The sequence below is a fragment of the Schistocerca nitens genome, chromosome 2 (genome assembly GCF_023898315.1).
Source record: "Schistocerca nitens isolate TAMUIC-IGC-003100 chromosome 2, iqSchNite1.1, whole genome shotgun sequence".
Taxonomy (NCBI): domain Eukaryota; kingdom Metazoa; phylum Arthropoda; class Insecta; order Orthoptera; family Acrididae; genus Schistocerca; species Schistocerca nitens.
In genome coordinates, this window is record NC_064615.1 from 698,593,281 (window position 1) to 698,610,570 (window position 17,290).

At 43.6% G+C, this 17,290-nt stretch overlaps 1 protein-coding gene across 2 annotated transcripts in view; it reads right to left on the reverse strand.

Annotated features, from left to right (window-relative positions):
• Positions 1-17,290, reverse strand: part of LOC126236854 (pancreatic triacylglycerol lipase-like) — a 202,698-nt gene that overhangs the window by 146,047 nt on the left and 39,361 nt on the right. The gene's annotated exons all lie outside the window — the stretch shown is intronic.

Here is a 17,290-nt window from a genome sequence, read left to right on the forward strand (position 1 = left end):
ATCAGGCAGGCAGCTGGCCACAGAATCTTATAAGTATGAGATCTCATTCACTTTGTGTTCCTTGCAGGAGTGTCAACAAGCACAAAACAAAATGGCAGTGTTTGATTATGTTAGCAGGTCAGGCATAAAGCAGAACATCAACACTTTGTGTGAACTGGGTAGCTAGCATCAGCAGGATCTTAGTAAGGCAATATGACAGAAGTATCACGTCACCACCTTACACGAAGTAAGAAGCCGCAGCGCTAACACAAGAAGGGGTCCTGAATAATTTTACGGACCAGTCTGTTGGTCTAAATAGATGCATTAAGCAAATAGGGCATGATATGCTGATACATTCATATTAGGAAAGCCTATGCGGTCATGACAAGTGATGTTGGGTCAACACCAGCCGATATTTCACACTATAAATACTCCAGCATTTGAGTTCAGAAGGGAGATGGTCAGAAGGATCAATGACGTACAGGGTGTGTGCACTCAATTTTCTGACATGATATTGAAGCTGGGTGTAAGTCTATTTTAGATTTCCTGCTCGTGCTCAACACCACCAACAGCCACCAGAGAGATGTCTTCCTCTCTGTGAGCACCATTCACGAGTTTGGCACTGCTGACAGCTTCCAACGCAGATGGGAAGATGTGGAGATGTTACGTGTTGACTTGGGCCAGGACACCAGTGTTCCTGACACTTCAGTGGAGCCACGGGGCATACCTGCACAGCAAGTCAGGGTCGGCACACTTCCCAACCAAACGGCAACCGTCTTCACGTTTCAGAGAGCATAAATGAGCCACAGCTGCAGGAGGGTATCTAAGACCTGGTAGGCTGGCATGTGTAAGCCACATTGCATGCCCCACCTCCTTCAAGTGCAGAGGGTGGAGACGCAGCATCGTCTTCCTGAGTAGCTGCCATGCAGTCGTGGCACACCCAGACAAGCAGCGACAGAGGACCACCGTATCATCGCTAAAGGAGAGATATATTTGCAGAAATAACTGGTTAAAAGTAACTCTTCTTTTTGTGCCCACTGGTATACACACGTTACAACTACCTCCTCTTCCCTGAGGAACCGTCAAGTGGAAAAGTGGCAAACTGGGCGAGTGCCTCCTGACACGCCATCCATCTGCCGTGCCTCCCAATAGTTGCCACCTGCCAGATCCTCAGGGAAGAGGAGGTGGTTGTAACCTGTGTACAATGGTGGGCACAGTAAAAGAAGAGTGACTTAACTATTTATTTCTGCAAATACACCTCTCCTTTACCGAATCTACGGTGGTCCTCTGCTGCTGCTGCTGCTGCTGCTTGTCCGAATGCACAACAACTGCACGGCAGCTACTCAGGAAGATGATGCCGAGTCTCCACCCTCCACACTCTTAGAAGGTGAGGCACGCATATGTGGCTTACACATGCCAGCCTACCAGGTCCTCGATCCTCTCCTGTAACTGTGGCTCATCTCTGCTCTCCGAACCGTGAAGACAGTTGCCATTTGGTTGGGAAGTGCACCGACCCTGGCCTGCCGTGCAGGTAGGCCCTGTGGCTCCACTGAAGTGTCAGGAATGCTGGTGTCCTGGCCCAAATCAACACGGAAGACCCCCAGGCCTTCCCATCTGCGTTGGAAGCTGTCAGCAGTGCCAAACTCTTGACTGGGGCTTACGGAGAGGAAGGCATCTCTCCGGTGGCTGACGAGCACAAGCAGCAAATCTAAAACATACACTCCTGGAAATTGAAATAAGAACACCGTGAATTCATTGTCCCAGGAAGGGGAAACTTTATTGACACATTCCTGGGGTCAGATACATCACATGATCACACTGACAGAACCACAGGCACATAGACACAGGCAACAGAGCATGCACAATGTCGGCACTAGTACAGTGTATATCCACCTTTCGCAGCAATGCAGGCTGCTATTCTCCCATGGAGACGATCGTAGAGATGCTGGATGTAGTCCTGTGGAACAGCTTGCCATGCCATTTCCACCTGGCGCCTCAGTTGGACCAGCGTTCGTGCTGGACGTGCAGACCGCGTGAGACGACGCTTCATCCAGTCCCAAACATGCTCAATGGGGGACAGATCCAGCGATCTTGCTGGCCAGGGTAGTTGACTTACACCTTCTAGAGCACGTTGGGTGGCATGGGATACATGCGGACGTGCATTGTCCTGTTGGAACAGCAAGTTCCCTTGCCGGTCTAGGAATGGTAGAACGATGGGTTCGATGACGGTTTGGATGTACCGTGCACTATTCAGTGTCCCCTCGACGATCACCAGTGGTGTATGGCCAGTGCAGGATATCGGTCCCCACACCATGATGCCGGGTGTTGGCCCTGTGTGCCTCAGTCGTATGCAGTCCTGATTGTGGCGCTCACCTGCACGGCGTCAAACACGCATACGACCATCATTGGCACCAAGGCAGAAGCGACTCTCATCGCTGAAGACGACACGTCTCCATTCGTCCCTCCATTCACGCCTGTCGCGACACCACTGGAGGCGGGCTGCACGATGTTGGGGCGTGAGCAGAAGACAGCCTAACGGTGTGCGGGACCGTAGCCCAGCTTCATGGAGACGGTTGCGAATGGTCCTCGCCGATACCCCAGGAGCAACAGTGTCCCTAATTTGCTGGGAAGTGGCGGTGCGGTCCCCTACGGCACTGCGTAGGATCCTACGGTCTTGGCGTGCATCCGTGTGTCGCTGCGGTCCGGTCCCAGGTCGACGGGCACGTGCACCTTCCGCCGACCACTGGCGACAACATCGATGTACTGTGGAGACCTCATGCCCCACGTGTTGAGCAATTCGGCGGTACGTCCACCCGGCCTCCCGCATGCCCACTATACGCCCTCGCTCAAAGTCCGTCAACTGCACATACGGTTCACGTCCACGCTGTCGCGGCATGCTACCAGTGTTAAAGACTGCGATGGAGCTCTGTATGCCACGGCAAACTGGCTGACACTGACGGCGGCGGTGCACAAATGCTGCGCAGCTAGCGCCATTCGACGGCCAACACCGCGGTTCCTGGTGTGTCCGCTGTGCCATGCGTGTGATCATTGCTTGTACAGCCCTCTCGCAGTGTCCGGAGCAAGTATGGTGGGTCTGACACACCGGTGTCAATGTGTTCTTTTTTCCATTTCCAGGAGTGTACTTACACCCAGAGCCAATACCACGTTACAGAATCAAGTGCACACATCCTGTATATCATCGATCCTTCTGACTGTCTCCCTTACGAACTCAAATGCTGGAGTATTTATAGTGTCAAATATCGGCTAGCATTGACCCAACGTCACTTGTAATGACTGCATAGGCTTTCCTAATATGAATGTATCAGCAATTCGTATCGTGCTTAACGCATTTGTTATACCAACAGCCTGGTCCGGCTTCTCACTTCATGTATGTAGGTGATGTGATACTTGTCAGTCATATTGCTTTACTAAGCTCCTGCTAATGCTAGCTATCCAGTTTGTGCAAAGCACTGATGTCCTGCTTTCTGCCTGACCTGCTAATGTGATGAAATGCTGCCATTTCATTTTGAACTTGACACTCCCGCAAGGAACACAAAGGGGACAAGGTCTCGCAATTATGAAATACTGCAGCCAGCTGCCTGATACGGGGTTGGTACCTAACAGCAGACTTCATTCCACAGTTACAAATTGTACAAGTCAGAAAATGGCCAACATCACTGTGAACTGAGTGGCCTATGTTCAGTCTTTTCTCGATGTAAGGATCTGGTCAGCCAGTTTGTGAAGTTATGAAGACAGATATGCCAGAATGAAAAGATAAATGAAGAGTGGATGAATAGGTATAATTTCAAGCTGTATGCAATCTATTTATTTTATCAATTCCACTTATAAAAAATACAATATATTCACTTTATAACTTTCTCGATACAACCAGTATTCACTTTTTACGAGTTAAGCTTTTATGACATTTGGAATTACACAGTATTTTCTTATTTTTGCATTTTCCGCAATTTTTGGTGCATTTAATAGAGCAATTACTCGATTGTATCCTTGGCAACTTGCCAGTGACTTTGAGAGATTGCAGTGCACTCTCACTTCCGATTTGGGGTAGCGAATACGATCTACGGCGATTTGACTTTTACACTGTGATGAAATGGTGGGCAGCAGTTTATGGTCTTGTTTGCATGCTCTAAGGAAAGAAATATGGTAAGCTTTACCTGTGTTCAAAGGAGCAGGGTGCCGACTTAAACAACTGCAGTAAAAGTACAGCATCGGTGGGGCAACAAAGTGCGTTTTTTCTGGAGAATGGCGAGGAGACATTTCCAGACAGGCCGTGCCACAGTTGTAATGTGCAGAAACACTTTAAGCTTTGGCGCCAGACGTCCAGGTATATGGCCTAGTGCCGAAAAGTTGCCGACAGCACTTTGTAGGCCTTGTTAGCAAGCGAGCCGCCTAAAGAAATGTAAACGTTCTACAAATGTCCATGGGACAGGAAAACTGGTGCCTAGACATGCAGACTCTGTTTCTAAACATCTTTTATCAATGCGAGTTTATGGCTGTTCTTTGCAAACTTTGAAATGGATGCAACAGGGGAGATAACAAGCTGTTTATAAAGGGCTGTGCTTCCACCCTGTATTGTGATAGCAAAAGACACGGCAAAAGTGTGGGAAAGTGGCAGCGAAGCTGAATTTTTTTCCATTTTCTGCCAATTAACTTTAAAGACTCCGATTGGTCGAATCGGTTTGCAGTGCAAAGACCATTCTCCAAGCTTAGAATGCCGGGCTCCAGCTCGTGATTGGCTTGTGCGAAATTGGGGGAAGTCAAAAAAGAGAAATGTGCTTTTGGAACCGAGCTGAGGAGGAAACACTGAGAAAGGGAGATTAGCACTCTGGTACAAGTCTCTTGTTCTGGCACTTCGCTAGTAAAGAACTGCAGGTCTCTACCTAAATGGTGAGACTTGTGTCCTTTGCTAGGGCGCGACTTAGGGCCTGTGCCAATCACCTTCTGAACCATCAGAGGTACTGCTTATATCATCACGGTCACGAGTGACGCGTGGGTGTACTTATTTGTCTTGAGTCGGCCGTCTAAACATTTGATGTATTCTGACACGCAAAGTCATGGCATAGAGTCAAATTTGTTTGGCAGACCAGCAAACGGGTCCACCTGCACACTGGAATCCATCAGGGTTTCAGAGGCTTTTAGGGAAGTACCTGCGTTCTGAATTAACCGAACGCGAGACTGTGTAAGTGCATTTTTCGGGAACGTGCATTTAATAACAGATTGCCACTGTCCATGACTTCAGTCGCCAAACGCATCAGTGTGCCACCTTGAGAAGTAGGATGGTAAAGTATTCGCTGCTGCAACGTAGGGCTATAATATCTATTTCTCAACACCCCGTTCTTTCGAACCATATTTTTCCTTTTTTTTTGTATGGTGGAATATAGATGCTTGGTGGTGGCGTAGTTTGATGCCATTACCTGGATCCACGTGTATGAAGTGAGAAAGGGCAAGTAGTGTTCTGGTTAGCATCATGTGTTGATCCCCAGCAGATCACATTGTCCACCATAGATCCCATTTTAGTAAGGCTTTTGTTAAATAAATATTTTTTGTATGATGTTTCTTTATTAATTTTGTTGTCTTGTCTTGTTTAAGATCAATAAATCAATTGTGAATTTGACTACAACTTCTCCCTGAGTTCTGATTAACAGTCCTTCGCATTTTTATGGCAGTCTAGATCAGAAACGTAAGGAGTAGCTTTTTCATTTGGTGTCCACTGCATGGATCTTTTACTACATTAACAGTAATCTTCTTTCAACTTTAAAGACAATATGGTTCACAATGATTTTTCTTCTTTGGCCACAGATTCCATGCAGAACAGAGAACTCGTTTCTGGAATATAGTTGCTAGCGTATAGCATGTTCTGTTCCCAGCTTGTAGAAAGTGCCTTTGACATTCATGAAAACTGCAAGAAGCCTTCGGGGATCTCGGCAATCTCTGTCAACATCTGGTATATGCATACACACATTGTCTCTAACTTTTGCAGGTGGGAATTTTGCATCTGAATTTTTAAGCATTCTACACCTAGTGCTTGCAGATTATCTTGTGCTCCTGCCCTCTTCTCTGATTTCTGGTTTATTATAATATAGTTTGCAAATAATTTTTCCCTCCATATCCTTCCTGTTCCTTACTGCTTCCACAAATTTCATGCACATCTTTGCTGCAAGGTATACAACAAGCAGCTCCATTACACTCTTCTTCACTAACCATGCAGTTTATTTTCATCTTGCTATTGTCAGGTAACAGGTTTTTAGTTTCTAATGCTTCAACCTCCATAGCAGCAGTTTCATTGTTGGGAATAATCCCAACATTTGTAGCTTCCTCCATTTCTTGTTCGACTTTCTCAAGGTCTTTCTCTGTCACAATGTTATCAGTAATTTATTTTGGCAGATTTGAAGTATTGAACCCCACTTTTGCTTTATAGCCAAACATACCCTTGTATGGCCATTGCTGAATTCCTTGAAGAAAGGAATGGTTTTTCATGAATTGGATGAATCAAAGGCTCTCTGCCCATTGTGCTGAGTTATTCGTCTGCACCCATGTCAACATTTTCTGTACATCCAGGTTGGCCAATTTGATGGAACCTTGGCTTTGGCCATGTCTGGATTTTCCAAGTACTAATTTCAGCTCAGGCCACATGTTGTTTAGCTCATTTCGAATATGGTTCTAAAACACTACCATTATCTGACTGCAGCACACTTGGAGCACCTATAGTGATAAAGATGTCAAGCAAATGTTAAGCAGCTTCTTCTGCTCTTTTGCTTGTCAGGGGTCACAATAATATAAACTTGGTTCACTGTGATCTTGGTAACTGAGTAGGAACTTGATCATCCCCATCAGGGGTACTTTGCATGTCTATCAGACCTACCTGGCATTATGAATTAAATTTTTTAAATATTAGAGGTTTGCAAACTAAACTTTATTTGGATTTGACAATTTAGTCTGACAAGATCTGCATAAGCAAAGGTACAATGTAATGACCTATTTGGTGACTTTTTGTACTTAAACTGCAGTTCCTTTTCCATCTGTGTGCGACCTCCGTGTCCTATTTTCAGGTGAGTATCATGCAGTATTTTAAACAACTCTTTTGTATGGACATAGTAAAAACTAATGCTGTTGTCTCCTGTTACTGATGCAGTAAGTTTTTTTTCTTTTCCATCAACTTCAACAACGTCATATGTTCTTAGTCAATGATACTCAATACACTCTTTTTCTCTGCTTTGCTTTGGCTTGTTTAATGTCCTCTATAAAAGAACAGTATCTATCACTTGTGATTATTCCACTGTCATTTGCTTCTTCTAGCTGTGTATTCAAAGCATCCAGGAACCCACTTTTCATGTCAAATGTCATTTCTGCATTTGCATATATCCCACCTTTATTGTGAATATCATTCCCATGTGAAGTAGCCATGAGTCAGCCTACATAATAATGATACAAACAATTGAAATAGAATGCCATTACATGTGATCAGCCTAGGCCCTGCTACCAAATAAGTAGTACCAGTATGTTCAGTTATTGATTTGGGGCATCCATTAATTACATAAGCTGAAAGTGAAGGAACTTAGTCCAGCAAAACCTCACCAGTTCTATTTAAAGGGGGAAATCAATTAAAATCTCACAATAACTTTTTAATTCATAAAACCCCCATTCTTATGAAAGATAACATTTTGTTCTATAAAATTAATTCCAGGCATAAACAGTATCAAAAGGCATGCCAATCCTTATGTAGACTGACTTGAACTGAATTCATAATATGTGCATATGCCTGGGATTCCCCATCCTGAAAGACATGCTGCACAAGTGCTAGATTTCTTTTGGGAAGTTCCCTTCCACATTAGCCGAACTAATGCATGTCAGTTGAGAAAGAGTCACGATCATCTACAACACACAAATGTATGTTATTGTGTTTAAAATGAATTTATAGCAAAACTTTTATAATGTATGTGTTAATTGGCCTGCTGACAAGTCGAAACAAACATCCCAGAGAGATGTTAATCTTTTGTGAAAGGAAGCTAAGCTCAAGTTCACTGACAGGAATTCTCTTAGTGACCATATAAATTTAGAAATTGAGAATGTACATAGCGATAAGGCTCTGAAGACGGTGCAAACAATGTTTGTAAGAGGTTCTATGACATTAGTCTGTATCAGTAAAAGGTCATATTTTTTAGCGATCTGTTAAAACAGTTAGGGCTACTGTTTTCTGGAACCTTTTCATCTGTCCGATAGTTATAAACATGAATACTAGTGCCTGCTCAGGATTGGTGTATTTAAAGCAAGATGTTTTTATGTCTTAAAACAGTGTTTAATACAGTCTCTATAAAAACACATTTTTTATGAAAGTTTTTAATCAGTGTTTGGAACCAATAAAAAGCTTTTAGTTTACATGCATGTTCCAAGATTTGTGAGCAGAGTGTTTTATGCAGATTACAGTGCAGGAAGCATATGAATGTAGATGGAATGAGTGAGGAATTAGGGAAGGTGGTACCACCACCTAATTTGTATCTACTTACTTGAAGAAATTATTTGCAAAAAACCACAATAATGGTGAACCATTTGGCAGCTGTCAAAACAATCTATTTAATTAAACTCATTATAATGAACCTTAAAATAATGTTATTTTCTCATCCACTTTCACAGAAAAAATGTAATACATGAAAGACAAGCATTAAGTATGTTTAGTAAGTATGTTTTTTATTTAAAATGGCCAGGGTAGACCTCAAGTGGGAAGGGGGGGGGGGGGGGGGAGAGATTATCATAGGATATCATTAAACTCAGCGCATTCTGACTAACAAATTGCACTGCTCTTTACAGCAAAATACAAAGTGCTTTGCCAATGTCCAGTTATGATGAATAAACTGTTTATGGTCAGAGCCACACACCACAGCTGGCTGTAATCCTTTCCCCACTACATAACCGAATGACACCCAAACATTTTAATAGCAACAACTGATTCCAGAGTGTGGTGTAGAGCTGGACAAAAATGAGAACTTCAAGGAATCAAGAGTTATATTCTTAAGTAGTAAAGGAATCATACAGATAACAGAACCGTAACAAATACAGCTACATGCCTCCCTTTTGTTTTTGTGTTTAGTAATCCACTATTGTCCCTTTACACATTCAAGAGAAAAAGACATATACTGATGCTACCATGAAAACATTGCTGCGAAGTCTGCTTGCAACTTACACTACCTGATCATAGAGAAGCATAATCACCTTGTTTGCTGCCTGCATCACACAGGCACAAAGACTGTTGCCAACCCATCACTACAGCAGTGTTCTATTGGTCTGTTAGTGCTATTGTTACATGCTAATACACTGTTCTGTTTTTACTTGTCCAGCACTTCTGTCTTCTGTTCATCTAGTGTCTTTGGGTTATTTTGATGAACAAATGTTTTAGCCATACCCCAAAGGAAACAGTCAAGCAGATACAGATCCAGTGAGTGCGAGGGCCGGAGACCTACCTTAATTACTCTGTATTCAAAGATTTCTGCTGAAAGTCATTGGGATTGTTGTGCTGTATGAGTGGTAGGTTTGTCTTGTTGGAAAAGTGAATGACTGATATTTTCATTCAGCAGGGCAATAAATGGATAAATTGTCTGGGAACAATAGACATCGGAAGTGACAGTGGTATTAGAAAAGATTGGCCCTATAATTTACATTTACATTATGGCAACCCACTCTCCAATTTTCTCTGTGTGCAATGGCATTTCTCTTGAGGCATGTGGATTTTCTGATGAGCAAATTCGTGAATTTTGGGAATTAACACCAATTCCTTGTCAGTTAAATTGCTGAAACCAATCACAAAACACCATTCATTTCACATGATCCACACATGTGCTGTTGAAGGAGACACTTTAGCCTCTTGCGATAATCTCCCCACTGATCTTTTTGGACTTTGTAACATCTTGTCCAAAATGTCAAATATTCTGTCCTGTTGAAATTATGGGCCTACTAGTTTATGCGTCTCATGACCTGAACCTTTTGTCTGGAATTTGCTAATTAAATGATGTATAACATCACAATGTGGACACCTCAAAGCAGCAGAACACAATCCAAGTTGCCACTTCACAGGCCCCATAAAGTTTCCTCCTGCACGGAAGACCTATTCCGCTACAAATGCCCTCTCTGTGACAGTAATCATTCTCACTACACTCAGCTTACACAAGAACTAGGCAATAACACTACTAACAGCTGCAATGCACATGCAACACTACTATCTCAACTCTACCACTGCAAGTCCTGCAGGTCCACAAAACACCCACATATGACTCTTGCATGTGCTGCCAACCTTATACACCCCACAAGGTGACACACACGTGGCTCACCACTGTGGAGAGACTTTGTAGACTCATGGTACAATGAGTGCTTCAGCCTGTTGCTTTGCATCAATACAATCACAAGAGGAGTTTTAAGTACTGATTGCAAGCTTCAATTGTTGAATGTTGCTGTGCTCTGAATGTATTGATTAAAAACTTTCATTATAACTCTAAAACGGATAATTTTGATTATATGTTTATATGGCTATGCCCATTTTGTCTTGTTTTACTTATTTCTTGTTTCTCAACTTTTGGGGGGTGCTAGCAAATGACACTTGATGACCACGTGTTTTTACTGATGATAATAGAGAGTATTGCAACTGTCTTTACGTATTTTTATGTTTCAGATTTATAATGTTTACTTTCAACATAACATTATTATTACAACATAACATCATTATTACACGAATAATAACACCCTCTCCAATTTTTTTTTTATTTTTATTTCCTAAGTAGTTGTTTATTTTGTTGGATACTTGCTGGATCTTATAATTTAAAAAACGTTATGAGAATATGATTTCCAATCATTAAATCTTGAAAAAGTATGGCAAAAACATTTACATTAAAAAAGTTGTATTTAGTATGTCCTTATGATTCGTGTGTACGCTTTAAGTACCATAGTAATCTACCAACAATATACATTCAGTTGTTAATTAACATCATTTGGCAAATAAAACATTTTTATGTCTCATACAAAATGGGCAGTTAGGTCATCAGTCCCTTATTCAAGGGACAGTCCATCTGGAGTTAGTGAACTCAGCCAGAAATCTGATTACAAAAAAAAATTGGCTCTGAGCAGATGGGACTTAACTTCTGAGGTCATCAGTCCCCTAGAACTTAAATAACTAACCTAAGGACATCACACACATCCACACCCGAGGCAGGATTCGAATCTGCGACCGTAGCAGTAGCGCGGTTCCAGACTGTAGCGCCTAGAACCACTCGGCCACTCTGGCCGGCAATCTGATTACATTGTGATAGTATGCAGGAGTGCTAAAATCCAGGCCATAAAAGCAACAGTAATGTCAGAAATGAGAAATAGTTGCACAAGATATAAAATATAGTGGTCAGCCAGAGAGCAGATGAGGTCCCCTAGTACTCATCTGCAGTAAAGGCTCCTCCCCCACATCTAGCCCATCGACCTGACATAGGTAAAAGACTGACAGAATAAATCATTCTTTCTAACTGGGTGGAGCGATAGACCACAATAGTTAACATTAGGAGGTTAAAAATGTGATGAATGCATGTGGGACTGACAGTAGCAAAAAAGGTGAGAAAAATAACCAGGTCAGCAGAAGGGTGGGTACAATCTAGTGTCCCTGGTGTTCAGCATGCAGTGAGTGGTGTCCCCTCACAACTAATCATTTATTGTTAAAGTGCTTATAATGACAAGAGAACACACTGTTCTTTCGTTACTGACTAGTTTTATGCTAAACAATTCTTAGGATCTTGTGTTATGCTATATGAAGAAGCACTCCTAAAAAAACAAAACAGCATGCAGCAGAAAAAAGTGCTAACCACATCTGAAGTTGATTAAAGAACAGAGTAAAAGAGTGATGTTGGGGTGGAAGGGAGTTTGGCCAAGCGTAACCACTGGTCCAGCGGAAGTACTAGCCCACTGATGGCAATACAAAAGTGTGTTCACACTCAGCATGGAGCCCCGATGGTGATTGTTCTCTTGATCCTATGTGGAGCTGAGTGATGTACCAACTTTTACCTGAAATTAACAGGAGATAAAAAAGACAAAAATTGTTGAGGAGCCTCAAAAACTCCAGTCATGGAGGGTAAGTAAACTGTGATGGTGGCACAGTGCCATATTCATTATGTAGGTGAAAAAGATTTCTACGAGATGGAATTTAGAGAAAGTTATCAGGTTGCTATTTCCAAAATAACCAGATGGTCAGGTATGGGTCATCTTCCCTGGAAACTACACCTATAGGAGGGCAAACGGCCCCATGATTGGAGAAGCCAGCGCACTCATCAGGCTACTGTTCTTTCAACCAGTTTGCAGAGCACATTGGTGATGCTAATCAGTCAGCAGCTGTTGATGGTTGTTAGATTTTGTCTGGTTTAAGGATTTGTATGACAACACTATCTCTCCACTGTATAGAGAAAATATCTTTTAGCTGAATTTGGTTGAAGACCCAGAGCAGATGGAGTGAGTCACATTCACATGTTTAATCCTATACTTATGAACTGAATCAGGGCCTGAGGCCATATCATAAGATGAATCAAGAGCCTGAAGCAGATACTAGTCAGTGAAAGGTTTATTATATAATTCAAGATTATAGGGCTAAATCATGGTGATGGGGGAAGGGGGGGGAGGGCAGAATGTCTTCAACTAGTCTTTTCTGAGGTTGAAAGGCAGTCAAGTAAGAAGCTATTACCAAGCAGGCTGCTGGGTGCTCAGCATGAACCAACACATTGGTAGAATTACCACCATGAATGAGGAGACTCAGAACAGTTTTATATCTTTGGTAGCCTTGTGGATAACATACACTACCGTCCATTAAAATTATTACACCAAGAAGAAATGCAGATGATAAATAGGTATTCATTGGACAAATATACACTCCTGGAAATTGAAATAAGAATACCGTGAATTCATTGTCCCAGGAAGGGGAAACTTTATTGACACATTCCTGGGGTCAGATACATCACATGATCACACTGACAGAACCACAGGCACATAGACACAGGCAACAGAGCATGCACAATGTCGGCACTAGTACAGTGTATATCCACCTTTCGCAGCAATGCAGGCTGCTATTCTCCCATGGAGACGATCGTAGAGATGCTGGATGTAGTCCTGTGGAACGGCTTGCCATGCCATTTCCACCTGGCACCTCAGCTGGACCAGCGTTCGTGCTGGACGTGCAGACCGCGTGAGACGACGCTTCATCCAGTCCCAAACATGCTCAATGGGGGACAGATCCAGCGATCTTGCTGGCCAGGGTAGTTTACTTACACCTTCTAGAGCACGTTGGGTGGCATGGGATACATGCGGACGTGCATTGTCCTGTTGGAACAGCAAGTTCCCTTGCCGGTCTAGGAATGGTAGAACGATGGGTTCGATGACGGTTTGGATGTACCGTGCACTATTCAGTGTCCCCTCGACGATCACCAGTGGTGTACGGCCAGTGTAGGATATCGCTCCCCACACCATGATGCCGGGTGTTGGCCCTGTGTGCCTCGGTCGTATGCAGTCCTGATTGTGGCGCTCACCTGCACGGCGCCAAACACGCATACGACCATCATTGGCACCAAGGCAGAAGCGACTCTCATCGCTGAAGACGACACGTCTCCATTCGTCCCTCCATTCACGCCTGTCGCGACACCACTGGAGGCGGGCTGCACGATGTTGGGGCGTGAGCGGAAGACGGCCTAACGGTGTGCGAGACCGTAGCCCAGCTTCATGGAGACGGTTGCGAGTGGTCCTCGCCGATACCCCAGGAGCAACAGTGTCCCTAATTTGCTGGGAAGTGGCGGTGCGGTCCCCTACGGCACTGCGTAGGATCCTACAGTCTTGGCGTCCATCCGTGCGTCGCTGCGGTCCGGTCCCAGGTCAACGGGCACGTGCACCTTCCGCCGACCACTGGCGACAACATCGATGTACTGTGGAGACCTCACGCCCCACGTGTTGAGCAATTCGGCGGTACGTCCACCCGGCCTCCCGCATGCCCACTATACGCACTCGCTCAAAGTCCGTCAACTGCACATACGGTTCACGTCCACGCTGTCGCGGCATGCTACCAGTGTTAAAGACTGCGATGGAGCTCCGTATGCCACGGCAAACTGGCTGACACTGACGGCGGCGGTGCACAAATGCTGCGCAGCTAGCGCCATTCGACGGCCAACACCGCGGTTCCTGGTGTGTCCGCTGTGCCGTGCGTGTGATCATTGCTTGTACAGCCCTCTCGCAGTGCCTGGAGCAAGTATGGTGGGTCTGACACACCGGTGTCAATGTGTTCTTTTTTCCATTTCCAGGAGTGTATTATACTAGAACTGACATGTGATTATATTTTCACGCAATTTGAGTGCATAGATCCTGAGAAATCAGTACCCAGAACAACCACCTCTGGCCATAATAACAGCCTTGATATGCCTGGGCATTGAGTCAAACAGAGCTTGGATGGTGCGTACAGGTACAGCTGCCCATACAGCTTCAACACCATACCACAGTTCATCAAGAGTAGTGACTGGCATATTGTGACGAGCCAGTTGCTCGGACACCATTGACAAGACGTTTTCAATTAGTGAGAGATCTGGAGAATGTGCTGGCCAGGACAGCAGTTGAACATTTTCTGTATCCAGAAAGGCCCGTAGAGGACCTGCAACATGCGGTCGTGCATTATCCTGCTGAAATGTAGGGTTTCGCAGGGATCGAATGAAGGGTAGAGCCACGGGTTGTTGTTGTTGTTGTTGTTGTTGTTGTTGTTGTTGTGGTCTTCATTCCTGAGACTGGTTTGATGCAGCTCTCCATGCTAATCTATCCTGTGCAAGCACCTACATCTCCCAGTACCTACTACAACCTACATCCTTCTGAATCTGCTTAGTGTATTCATCTCTTGGTCTCCCTCTACAATTTTTACCCTCCACGCTGCCCTCCGATGCTAAATTTGTGATCCCTTGATGCCTCAGGACATGTCCTACCAACCAATCCCTTCTTCTAGTCAAGTTGTGCCACAAACTTCTCTTTCCCCAATCCTATTCAATACCTCCTCATTAGTTACATGATCCACCCACCTGATCTTCAACATTCTTCTGTAGCACCACATTTTGAAAGTTTCTATTCTCTTCATATCCAAACTATTTATTGTCCATGTTTCACTTCCATACATGGCTACACTCCATACAAACACTTTCAGAAACGACTTCCTGACCCTTAAATCTATACTCGATGTTAACAAATTTCTCTTCTTCAGAAACGGTTTTCCTTGCCATTGTCAGTCTACATTTTATATCCTCTCTACTTCGACCATCATCAGTTATTTTGCTCCCCAAATAGCAAAACTCCTTTACTACTTTAAGCGTCTCATTTCCTAATCTAATTCCTTCAGCATCATCCGACTTAATTCGACTTCTGCTAAGATTTCTTCGTTTTCTCTTTACCTGCTCTAGACGGCTGGGACACTTTCAAGCACTTAATCACTATGAGAGCAGGGACTGAAAAGGAGTGAGCAGCCTTGAAATCTTTCAGCCACTGGCTGGTGTGTTTGCTAGTCTGTAGATTTCCAGAGAGAGTATTCCTTAAAGGGAGTCCTCTTACCAATAGACACCAGAGGAATATGCTGCTTCTTTGACTTAATATGGGGAGTCGAGATCCTTTAAGATAGTGCTGCAGGAACCACAAAAACTGGGGGACCCTGTCCCCACATGGGTTAATTTACTTACATGCTTACCAGCATTTGCTGTCGAAGGAATGGAAAGAGTGAGCCCTCAAGGTGCTGATGATGACCTGGAAACAGCAGTGGCAAAATCTGATACAACTGCTGAGATGGGAGAGAAGTGATCTTGCTGTTTCCAAGCATCAAAATATGAGAGGTGATGAGATACTAAGTTCCTGGATTTTATTTTTCTTAATTAAGGTTGCATGCTTTGGATATTGGAGGTGGGGTGGGGAGTGTGAGATCATCTCCTTATTTGATACAAGATTGGGGTTACCCACAAGGTGAGCTTCAATGCGGTCGCTGAGAAACCGGGTTGTTTGTACAATATGAAGACACATGAACAAAGCTTTTGCATTTAAAACACCACACTAACGTGGAAATATGTCTTCAAATTGCAACAGTAGCTAATTATTTTAACTTTCTCAGGAAGCAAATCTCTCTCAAATGTGAGGACAAATCACATTCACTGACAACCTTGTTGTCTGCTGGATTTGATGTACACAATATATGAAGTGGATCCTTCGCTTCTCCAAGTTTTTGCGTAATTTCTCATCTATCTGCAGCATTAAATCCTAGTGAAAAATTAAACCCTGTACCCTGTTCAGGCTCTTATGGTGTGTTATGTTAACAGGTAGGTATGTCACCAAATTTCCTGCAAGAAAGTAACAATTGGGACTGGGATTGTTTTGATCAAGAAAGAATCACTTAGAAATTTACCGGGCGAAGAGAATTCTCCAAACATATTTTTGGTAATATATATAAAGCATATAGCGCAAACCACAAACTGTGGTGCATACATTCTGTATTTTGCTTTCCAACCATGACATGGCCAAGGAAGCAAAGTTCTTGGGGGAGGGGGGGGGGTCAAAACGATAAGCACTAAAGCTTTCAGGTCTGTATGAAGATACTGTCAGAGCCTTATAGCCACTGGCAGATAATTTAGGTCTTTTCACTATGCAAGATATGCACCGTGATGCTGCGTACTCTGGTCCGGCACTCTCACAATGGGCACCGCAAGCCACAGCAATGGTCACCTGGCTTGATGGCTATTATCTGAAGTTCTATTCCCCCCAAAAGTACAGGCACCTGCTCCTCAGCATGCACGTGCAACAGTTCAGGCATCAATAGTACAATCCCTTCATAGTCAAGGGGCTACCACCACATGGACTGACCACCACACTAGGCATTGGGTGACCATCCCCACATGGAATGCACTTCAGTAAAAATTATGAATAAATTGGAGGGAAAATCTGGATGTCAGTCCAAATATGAGTTAACTGAAATCTGTTTGGAAAACAATATTTGAGGAAAAAAGATGGAAGAGCCATAATCAATGTCCTACAGACAAACCGGATTGTCAGTAATGAATTTGTCCTAATGATCAAGTCTGAGAGAAGATATAGTCAAAGAGTGTGTTGGGATCCTTGTTATTCATGTTGTATACTAATGACCTTGCAGAAAATATTAAACTTTTTGCAGATGAGGCAGTTACCTGTAGTGAAGTACTGTCTGAAAGAAGCTGCTTATATCTTCAATCAAATCTTGATATGATTTCAAAGTGGAGAAAAGCTTGAAAACTTGCTTTAACTG